This window comes from Phocoena phocoena, chromosome 15 (assembly GCF_963924675.1).
Source record: "Phocoena phocoena chromosome 15, mPhoPho1.1, whole genome shotgun sequence".
In the NCBI taxonomy this organism is placed as follows: Eukaryota; Metazoa; Chordata; class Mammalia; order Artiodactyla; family Phocoenidae; genus Phocoena; species Phocoena phocoena.
In genome coordinates this window covers 16,311,651-16,322,971 of record NC_089233.1, presented here as the reverse complement: position 1 = coordinate 16,322,971, position 11,321 = coordinate 16,311,651, and positions in this window count along the sequence as shown.

Here is an 11,321-nt window from a genome sequence, read left to right as displayed (position 1 = left end):
TCTGTGTCTCAACTTCTGCCCTGCAAACCGGTTCATCTGTACCATTTTTCTAGGTTCCACATACATGCGTTAATATACGAGACTTGTTTTTCTGTTTCTGACTTACTTCACTCCGTATGACAGTCTCTAGATCCATCCACGTCTCAACAAATGACTCAATTTCATTCCTTTTTATGGCTGAGTAATATTCCATTGTATACATGTACCACATCTTCTTTATCCATTCATCTGTCGATGGGCATTTAGGTTGCTTCCATGACCTGGCTATTGTAAATAGTGCTGCCATGAACATTGGGGTGTGTGTGTCTTTTTGAATTATGGCTTTCTCTGGGTATACGCCCAGTAGTGGGATTGCTGAGTCATGTGGTAATTCTATTTTTAGTTTTTTAAGGAACCTCCATACTGTTCTCCATAGTGGCTGTATCAATTTACATTCCCACCAAGAGTGCAAGAGGGTTCCCTTTTCTCCACACCCTCTCTCCAGCATTTGTTGTTTGTAGATTTTCTGATGATGCCCATTCTAACTGGTGTGAGGTGATACCTCACTGTAGTTTTGATTTGCATTTCTCTAATACTTAGTGATGTTGAGCAGCTTTTCATGTGCTTCTTGGCCATCTGTATGTCTTCTTTGGAGAAATGTCTATTTAGGTCTTCTGCCCATTTTTGGATTGGGTTGTTTCTTTCTTTACTATTGAGCTGCATGAGTTGTTTATATATTTTGGAGATTAATCCTTTGTCCGTTGATTCGTTTGCAAATATTTTCTCCCATTCTGAGGGTTGTCTTTTTGTCTTGTTTATGGCTTCCTTTGCTGTGCAAAAGCTTTTAAGTTTCATTAGGTCCCATTTGTTTATTTTTGGTTTTATTTCCATTACTCTAGGAGGTGGATCAAAAAAGATCTTGCTGCGATTTATGTCAAAGAGTGTTCTTCCTATGTTTTCCTCTAAAAGTTTTATAGTGTCCGGTCTTACATTTAGGTCTCCAATCCATTTTGAGTTTATTTTTATGTATGGTGTTAGGGAGTGTTCTGATTTCCTTCTTTTACATGTAGCTGTCCAGTTTTCCCAGCACCACTTATTGAAGAGACTGTCTTTTCTCCATTGTATATCCTTGCCTCCTTTGTCATAGATTAGTTGACCATAGGTGTGTGGGTTTATCTCTGGGCTTTCTATCTTGTTCCATTGATCTATGTTTCTGTTTTTGTGCCAGTACCATATTGTCTTGATTACTGTAGGTTTGTAGTATAGTCTGAAGTCAGGGAGTCTGATTCCTCCAGCTCCGTTTTTTTCCTTCAAGACTGCTTTGGCTATTCGGGGTCTTTTGTGTCTCCATACAAATTTTAAAATTTCTTGTTCTAGTTCTGTAAAAAGTGCCATTGGTAATTTGATAGGGATTGCATTGAATCTGTAGATTGCTTTGGGTAGTGTAGTCATTTTCACAATATTAATTCTTCCAATCCAAGAACATGGTATATCTCTCCATCTGTTGGTATCATTTTTAATTTCTTTCATCAGTGTCTTATAGTTTTCTGCATACAGGTCTTTTGTCTCCCTAGGTAGGTTTATTCCTAGGTATTTTATTCTTTTTGTTGCAATGGTAAATGGGAGTGTTTCCTTTATTTCTCTTTCTGATCTTTTGTTGTTAGTGTATAGGAATGCAAGAGATTTCTGTGCATTAATTTTGTATCCTGCAACCTTACCAAATTCATTGATTAGCTCTAGTAGTTTTCTGGTGGCATTTTTAGGATTCTCTATGTATAGTATCATGTCATCTGCAAAGAGTGACAGTTTTACTTCTTCTTTTCCAATTTGTATTCCTTTTATTTCTTTTTCTTCTCTGATTGCCGTGGCTAGGACTTCCGAAACTATATTGAATAATAGTGGTGAGAGTGGACATCCTTGTCTTGTTCCTGATCTTAGAGGAAATGCTTTCAGTTTTTCACCATTGAGAATAATGTTTGCTGTGGGTTTGTCGTATATGGCCTTTATTATGTTGAGGTAGGTTCCCTCTATGCCCACTTTCTGGAGAGTTTTTATCATAAACGGGTGTTGAATTTTGTCAAAAGCTTTTTCTGCATCTATTGAGATGATCATATGGTTTTTATTCTTCAGTTTGTTAATATGGTGTATCACATTGATTGATTTGCATATATTGAAGAATCCTTGCATCCCTGGGATAAATCCCACTTTTTTTTTTTTTTTTTTTTTTCTCGGTATGTGGGATCTTCCCGGACCGGGGCACGAACCCGTGTCCCCTGCATCAGCAGGCGGGCTCTCAACCACTGCGCCACCAGGGAAGCCGATAAATCCCACTTGATCATGGTGTATGATCCTTTTACTGTGTTGTTGGATTCTGTCTGCTAGTATTTTGTTGAGGATTTTTGCATCTATATTCATCAGTGATATTGGTCTGTAATTTTCTTTTTTTGTAGTATCTTTGTCTGGTTTTGGTATTGGGGTGATGGTGGCCTCATAGAATGAGTTTGGGAGTGTTCCTTCCTCTGCAATTATTTTTTTCTTTTTCTTGCGGTACGCGGGCCTCTCACTGACTGTCGCGGCCTCTCCCGTTGCGGAGCATAGGCTCCGGACGCGCAGGCTCAGCGGCCATGGCTCACGGGCCCAGCCGCTCCGCGGCATGTGGGATCCTCCCGGACCGGGGCACGAACCCGTGTCCCCTTCATCGGCAGGCGGACTCTCAACCACTGTGCCACCAGGGAAGCCCCTTCCTCCGCAATTTTTTGGAAGAGTTTGAGAAGGATGGGCAGGCGGATTCTTAACTACTGCGCCACCAGGGAAGCCCATATCTTGTGCCCTTTCAATTTTTCACCCCCACGCCAAAGGGCTCGCCATTGACTCCAGGATAAAGCCCAAATGCTTTAGTTGACTGTCCACACCATCCACCCTGGGCCTATCTTCGGTTTATTCATTCACAAGGTATCCCACAGCGTGTCAAGCACTGCTCTAGGCTCTGGGACTCTAGCAGAGACTAAGGCAGACAAATTTCCTGCCCTCGTGTTGCTTATATTCCACTGGGGGAAGAGGATCAGATAATATGTATACAGATAAGATCGTTTTGTGCCCCATCAGCTCATTCAAGTTTCCACCGTAGGATCTGTTCAAGGTTCCTGAACCAGTGCATAGGGTTTCACAACTGCTGTTCCCTCTGCGTAGAACACCCTTCCCCTATCTCTCCCCACTGCCTCCACCCCAACTAACACCTTCCTCATCCTTTGAGCCGCTGCTCAGTCACATGCCTGCCTTAGGCAGAGGTGACTGCTTTGGTCACCATATACATACAGCTGTTCTAGCACTTCTCACAAGGTCGTTAAATTCTCCATTTCACTGCCTGGCTCCTCAATTAGACCACAGGTGCCTGCGTCTAAATCATCTCCATATCCCAAGCCCTAGCAATTAGCCTGGCCTCGAGGGGGCCTCCACTAAGTGCTTACTGATTCTGTGAATGAATGGAATCCAACCGATGAAGTAATGTTATCTAGATCCCCTGGTTCCCTTGGCTCTTAAGGCACTCCTACCTCCCACTTTCATTCCTGACCTGTTTGGTTCTCCACACCCACGCTTGTACACAAGATCACGCACACGCGCGCGCGCACACGCACACTCGGGTAAGCACACCTCCCCCACAGAGGCCTCAGACTCCATCCATGGTTTCTGCATTCTGGCATGTTCCCCTGAAAGCAGCACTGTTCACCTGCTTCTGTCCACATTCTCCACCCCAGTGCACCTCGCCACAGCTGCTGCCCCAGGGATTTTCTGCACCATGAGGCAGCCACAGAAATTGCCAAGGTCTGTGTTCCTGGTTCCCAAATCTCTCCTCTCCCCTGCAGCCACACTGAGAAGGTCCCAGGCACCTTCTCTGCCACCCCAGCCCTCTCAGAGGGGGATTCAAGCCCAGAAAACAGGAGTCTAGCTGTCCCCAGTGACACCTCTGTTGAGTCGAAGTCTGGGTCAGACTGCGTGCTTAGGGCTGTCCTGTTGTCTGCCCCTATCTTCGCAGAATCCTGAGACCCAAGATGAAACCAGTTCCCACCTCAGCCCCAGGAAAGGCTTCAAGTGACACGTGGCCCCTCCCTCTCTTCAGCTCCTGCCAACGGAGAGACATTAGCCTTGGCAAGACCTCTGGACACGTCCAGGGCCTGCAGTGGCCAGACTCACCACGGGTGGTATTCTGTTCCTGCCACGGGTGCATACATTATGCAGGAGGGTGGACAGGGCACCAGGTCTGCTCACTGCAAGGCAAGCCAGTAGGAGGGGTGATTATGCGCCCCACTTTGCCAGGGCCCCACTCCTACCCACATCACACCAATTGCTGGAGGCAGGGAGAAACTGACTTCACAATAGCTGAATAGCCATAAGATCTCCCTTTTTCTTTTTTTTTTTTTTCTAAAGTTCAAAGCCGGCGATGTTAGATATTCTCACCTGTAGTTTTACACTGCCCCTGGGAAAGAGAGTAAAAGATGATGTCCTAATCGTCATGGGGTGGGTGGGAGGCCTGAGATGCAGAGAAAACCAAGAAGATGAAAGACACCTCTGCAGACCTGGGCTTGGATATGGGAAGGCAACCTGGCAGTTCTGATTTTGATCTGATACTTTCAACCCCCTCCTATGGACATCAGATAATATTGCCTCCCAGAGACAATGAGGGGTTCACCAGCCTCCTTATTATGAAAATGAAAGGCCTAGGCTTAGATAATTACTTCTTATCCCCGGGGGAACAAGAAGCTGAGCTGAGTTGAGCATCAGCAGAAGCCTCTTCACAGACTTTATCTTTTTTTTAAAAACATCTTTATTGGAGTATAATTGCTCTACAATGTTGTGTTAGTTTTTGCTTTATAACAAAGTGAATCAGCTATATATATACATATATCCCCATATCTCCTCCCACTTGCGTCTCCCTCCCACCCTCCCTATCCCACCCCTCTAGTTGGTCACAAAGCACCGAGCTGATCTCCCTGTGCCATGCAGCTGCTTCCCACTAGCTATCTATTTTATATTTGGTAGTGTATATATGTCCATGCCACTCTCTCACTTCGTCCCAGCTTCCCCTTCCCCCTCCCTGTGTCCTCAAGTCCATTCTCTACATCTGCATCTTTATTCCTGTCCTGCCCCTAGGTTCCTCAGAACATTTTTTTTTTTTTGGATTCCATATATATGTGTTAGCATATGGTATTTGTTTTTCTCTTTCTGACTTATTTCACTCTGTATGACAGACTCTAGGTCCATCTACCTCACTACAAATAACTCAATTTCGTTTCCTTTTATGGCTGAGTAATAGTCCGTTGTATATATGTGCCACATCTTCTTTATCCATTCATCTGTCGATGGACACTTAGGTTGCTTCCATGTCCTGGCTATTGTAAATAGTGCTGCAGTGAACACTGTGGTACATGACTCTTTTTGAATTATGGTTTTCTCAGGGTATATGCCCAGTAGTGGGATTGCTGGGTCGTATGGTAGTTCTACTTTTAGTTTTTTAAGGAACCTCCATACTGTTCTCCATAGTGGCTGTATCAATTTACATTCCCACCAACAGGGCAAGAGGGTTCCCTTTTCTCCACACCCTCTCCAGCATTTATGGCTTGTAGATTTTTTGATGATAGCCATTCTGACCAGTGTGAGGTGATAGCTCATTGTAGTTTTGATTTGCATTTCTCTAATGATTAGTGATGTTGAGCATCCTTTCATGTGTTTGTTGGCAATCTGTATATCTTCTTTGGAGAAATGTCTATTTAGGTCTTCTGCCCATTTTGGGATTGGGTAGTTTGTTTTTTTGATATTGAGCTGCATGAGCTGCTTGTATATTTTGGAGATTAATCCTTTGTCAGTTGCTTCATTTGCAAATATTTTCTCCCATTCTGAGGGTTGTCTTTTCGTCTTATGGTTTCCTTTGCTGTGCAAAAGCTTTTAAGTTTCATTAGGCCCCATTTGTTTATTTTTGCTTTTATTTCCATTTCTCTAGGAGGTGGGTCAAAAAAGGGCCTTGCTGTGATTTATGTCATAGAGTGTTCTGCCTATGTTTTCCTCTAAGGGTTTTATAGTGTCTGGCCTTACATTTAGGTCTTTAATCCATTTTGAGTTTATTTTTGTGTATGGTGTTAGGGAGTGTTCTGATTTCCTTCTTTTACATGTAACTGTCCAGTTTTCCCAGCACCACTTATTGAAAAGGCTGTCTTTTCTCTATTGTATATTCTTGCCTCCTTATCAAAGATAAGGTGACCATATGTGCATGGCTTTATCTCTGGGCTTTCTATCTTGTTCCATTGAGCTATATTTCTGTTTTTTGTGCCAGTGCCATAGTGTCTTGATTACTGTAGCTTTGTAGTATAGTCTGAAGTCAGGGAGCCTGATTCCTCCGGCTCCGTTTTTCTTTCTCAAGATTGCTTTGGCTATTTGGGGTCTTTTGTGTTTCCATACAAATTGTGAATTTTTTTGTTCTAGCTCTGTGAAAAATGCCATTGGTAGTTTGATAAGGATTGCATTGAATCTGTAGATTGCTTTGGGTAGTATAGTCATTTTCACAATGTTGACTCTTCCAATCCAAGAACATGGTATATCTCTCCATTTGTTTGTATCATCTTTAATTTCTTTCATCAGTGCACAGACTTTATCTTATTTCATCCTAACAGTAGACCTCAGTGGCAGAAGCCATCATTTTCACTTTACAGATAGAAATGAATTAGGACCTAGTTGAGAAGGAATTTTAGAACCAGGCAAGATCTAGGTTTGAATTCTAGTTCTGCCACCATGTGTCTGTGTGACCTTGGGCAAGTCGGTTGACCTCCCTGACCCTCAGTCTTCCCCTGGAAAGTAGGGATTACATAAGAGACTGGCAGGGTTCATTGTGATGATTAGAGGAAATGTATGCAGAGCTGCTGGCACAGAACAGGGGTCATTAAAAAATAGAACAACATGGGACGTCCCTGGTGGTCCAGTGGCTGACTCCACTCTCCCAATGCAGGGGGTCCGGGTTTGATCCCTGGTCAGGGAACTAGATGCCATATGCCACAACTAAGAGTTTGCATACTGCAACTAAAGATCCTGCATGCTGCAGCTAAAGAGCCCACATGCCACAATGAAGATCCCACGAGCTGCAACTAAGACCCAGTGCAGACAAATAAATATTTAAAAAAATAGAACAACAAGAACTATCAATGACTGTCACAATGAATACTTACAATGGGCCACATAGGAACTGTGTTCACATACATCTCATTCAGTCATCCCACAGTCCTATGTAGAGGTACCGCTCTTGTCCCTATTTTATAGATAAGAAGCCTGAGGCTCAGAGGAGTTAAATCACTAGCACAAATTCTTCTGGCTAATGAGTAACGGAACTAAGATTTAAGTCCAGGCAATGGGACTTTGTGTGTATTCAGCTGAAGCTCAGAGAGGTTCTGACACTTGATCGAGGTCACACAGACAACGTATGGGAGAAAAAGGGACTGGACGCTTAGTTTTCTCACTCCAACTCACCTGTTGTGCCCCCTCGGCGGCCTTTTCTATTGTAGAGATGAAGGGTGTGACTGAACTTGCCTGGAACCTAACACTAAATAATAAATGATCTGGCGCACTGTCCAGGACACACCCCAGAGCACGGGGAGGGGGAATTGGACCCTTCCCTGGGTATCATGTGGGAAACAGGCCACTTCTGGCTGTTTATCGTTTACTTATTCACAGGCTTCGATGATATCACACCTGCACACCTCCGCAGGGCCGCGGCGGCACGGCACACAGGTAAAGAGGATGCGCAAGATAGCATTTGGACCTAACGGAGGCTGAAGGAGCAGGAAACGGTAAACTCCAGGCCCGGGGTGAATTGTGTGACAGGTCTGTGAGGTCCACTTGGGGGTGAGAGACCCACCTGGGAAGCCAGGCTGGAGCGGGAAAGCGGCGGCCGAAGTCGTGGGAGCTTGGACGGGCACTGGGGCAGCGCCACCCCACGCTGCCCGTCTCCACGCGGGCGCTGCCAGCTGCCTTCCAGAGGCGCGTGTAGCCAGGGGCTGCACCCACACGCCAGAACTGGCTGGCATCTCCCTTCCTCCGCGGGATGTTCAGACCCTCCTGGAACGCCCAGACAAGGGACCACGGTGTGTGGAATGCATCCCATCTTGGGTTTATTTCAGGTGGTACAGCCATTAAGCAAGAAAGCGCTGCACCCGCGCGCCCCTGGGCACACACACACACACACACACACACACACACACACACACCCCTGAAAGCCATTCTCTTTCCAACTCCCTTTCAACGCTTCTGATTATTCCAGGACAAAGTCTCATTGCGCTGCCAGAAGCCCTTTGACACCTCTCTATTCATGCTTCTCTTATCTTGTCTTTAACAAAGAGAGAGAGGGCGGCCTCCAGCTCAGAATTCTGAGCACGTGCTAATATCTAGTGAGAATGTAAGAACAATTTTTTTTTTCATTTTATTTTTTGTTACCTTCTATTTACAACAAATAATACTGGTTTTCTATTTTCCGTACTGATAAAAAGTTTCCTTTTAACGTACATGGTTAAAAGCAGGTACTCTGGAATTCATATTATTAGGTTCAAATCCCAGCTCTGCTACTTACTACCCGTATGACCTTGGGCAAGTCACACAACCTCTCTGTGCCTCAATTCCCTCAACCGGAAAGAGAAAGTAATAATAGCATCTCCCTCTTGGGTTATTGTGAGGATTACATTAATTAATGTATGTGAAAAGGGTAGATTGGTGCCTGACACCTAGTATATGCTGTAAAAATGTCTCCTATTATTAGCTCAAATAGGGGGGGAAAAAAACCCTGAGGTTTAGAGAACACTTCTTTGCACCAATTCCGCCATTTTCCATGTGAGGGAACGAAACTTTGGGGAAGAGAATTAAGCAGCTGAGCTGGGATCTGGTAGGTCTCTGGATTCCCAATCCATTTACCAGCCATTTCAGTCTTCAGTAATTAATATAACCTCTCAGCCTCAGCTTATTCACTGCAGAATGGGACTGACTCTGTTTCATTGGATGCTGGGATGCTGCGTGTAAAGGTGGCTCAGAAAATGAGTTGCTATGATGTCCCCAGTACATTCTCAACAGGGGTAATAGCACCCCCCAGGAGGGCAGAAATTGGTTCTTGGCGGGTGAAAAATATCTTTTAGATATACAAAGCACAGACATATAGAATATAAGTTCATGAGAAATGGGGATTAGGAAACAAAATGTCTAAAAAAGGCTTGGGGAGCAATAGTTAAAAAGAAGCTGAGAGCTGAGAAATACTGCTCTTCACCAAGATTTTTCCAACTTGGGTTGTTACTCATAAGTGGATTATGAACTCGGCTTAATGGGTCATGATAAGCATTTGGGGAGGAAAAATGATAAAGGGGAACAATGATGTAGTACGGTGTGTGCTTCACATAATCAGGATAAGAGAGCATCCTGAGAAAGTTTCGGTTCAGTTTGGCACGTGCATGCCTGTGCAGAGTCACGAAATAAAAGTCTCTCTCGAGGCTCACTGTAAAAAAAATGGTGCAAGCCATTTCTCTAAACCACAATTTTCTTCTTCTCCCCTCATTATTTACCTCTCAGACAAGCCCACGCAGCCTCGAACTATTTTACTCTGAACAGGAAGAACCTGATAAGGAAAGAAAGAAATGTAGAAGAGAGTGTCCAGATTCCAGTAAAACTAGGGCCTGACCTTTACCAGCTCATGGCCAAGGACTCTTCCCTTCCTCATTCTCTGTTCCAGGGTAAGCCACAGCTACGGAGGAAAATGACTGGCCCTCAGCACCAGAGGGACCTCCCCTCTTAGATTCCTCCCTCTTCCTCCCCTTTCCTCCCCTCCTCTGCTCCCAATGTGAAAGGCAGCAGTCATGTTGACGGAGTCTGAGTCCCAGCTCTGCCATTTACTCTGCAATCCCAGGACAAGTCATTTAATTTCTCTGATCCTCAGTCTTCTCAGCTATAAATGAGGAACTTATTTGTAAGATCGTTGTGGTGCTTAAATGAGAGAAGGTAGAGAAAGCATATTAGTATTTTAGTGCCTTGTATACTGAAGGTGCTCATGATAACAGCAGCTAACAGGCCCTGAATGCTGTGTGAAGAAGTTTATCCATGTTTTCTCTATTTCGTCCTCTAAATGAGCTTACACAGGAGTAGGAAAGGTAACAGGGCAGACTCCAGTCAGGCTGCCTATAGTTCTTTCTTTCTGACTGCATTGTCTGCCTTTTAAAAAGGTGCTTTCCTCATAACCCCACATAATGTCTTCGGCTTACATCACATTGGCCAGACCTCTAACTACCAGGGAGGCTGGGAAATATAGTTTTTTAAGTAGGCACATTTCAGTCTCCAACAAAATAAAGAAAGTGATAAGGATGATACCGGTTAGGCAACCAGAGTCCTCATCTTCAACAGTCTTATCTCGCTCTTGATTTAACCTTGAATTTAATTTTCAAAGGCCTATCCAGAGGGGAGAAAATGGAGAAAACAAGTAAAACAGTTAACAGAGATAAGCTCTGAAAATGTCGCTGACGTGTCTAAATTGTAGTCAATAATGTTTCGTTTCTCTTTTTTTTCCTTAACCATTCAGTTTCTTTAGGAAATGAGTTTACGAGTTTTCTATATCTGTTTAATATTAGAGAGACCAATACAGTCAGAAAATAGGGTTGAAAAAAATCCCACCTCATTAACTCCCTGACTGTGTAACCTTGGACAAGGTACCAAACCTCTCCGTGCCTCTGTTTTCTCATCTGTAAAATGGGTACAATAATAATCCCCATTAACAAAGTTGTTGTGAGGAAATGACTTGATATTTTTAAGCACTCGTATCAGTGTCTGGCCCATAGTAAGTGCTATATAGTTAACATTTTAATGAGCTGGCATTATTATTATCCCAACTTCACAGATGAAAGAATTGAGGCCCACAGAGACTGGCCAACCACCGCTCAGGGAATGGAAGAGCCTAAGATGGTTTAGCATTTTAAAGATTCCAGGGCATCCCCTAGCGGTCCAGTGGTTAAGACTCCGCACTTCCACACATTAGAAGAGTACGCCTTGAGGACGCGTACCTGTGCAAATGCCCATGATCCATATAAGGGCATTCCCAACCCCTCAGAAGGCTCCCTGGGGTGTCCTCTCCGTCAATACCTCCCCCAAGTTAAATGCTGTTCCGATTTTTCACAGAAGATATTTTGCCTGTTTTGAACGTCGTCCAAATGGAGCCATACAGTATGTTTCTTTTATTATCCGTGGAGTCTGAATTTGAAGTCCAGATGGTCCCACCCTAGGAACTGCCGTCTTAACTATTATCCTGTACTGCCTTTTAAAGCAATGACTGCTTAGCT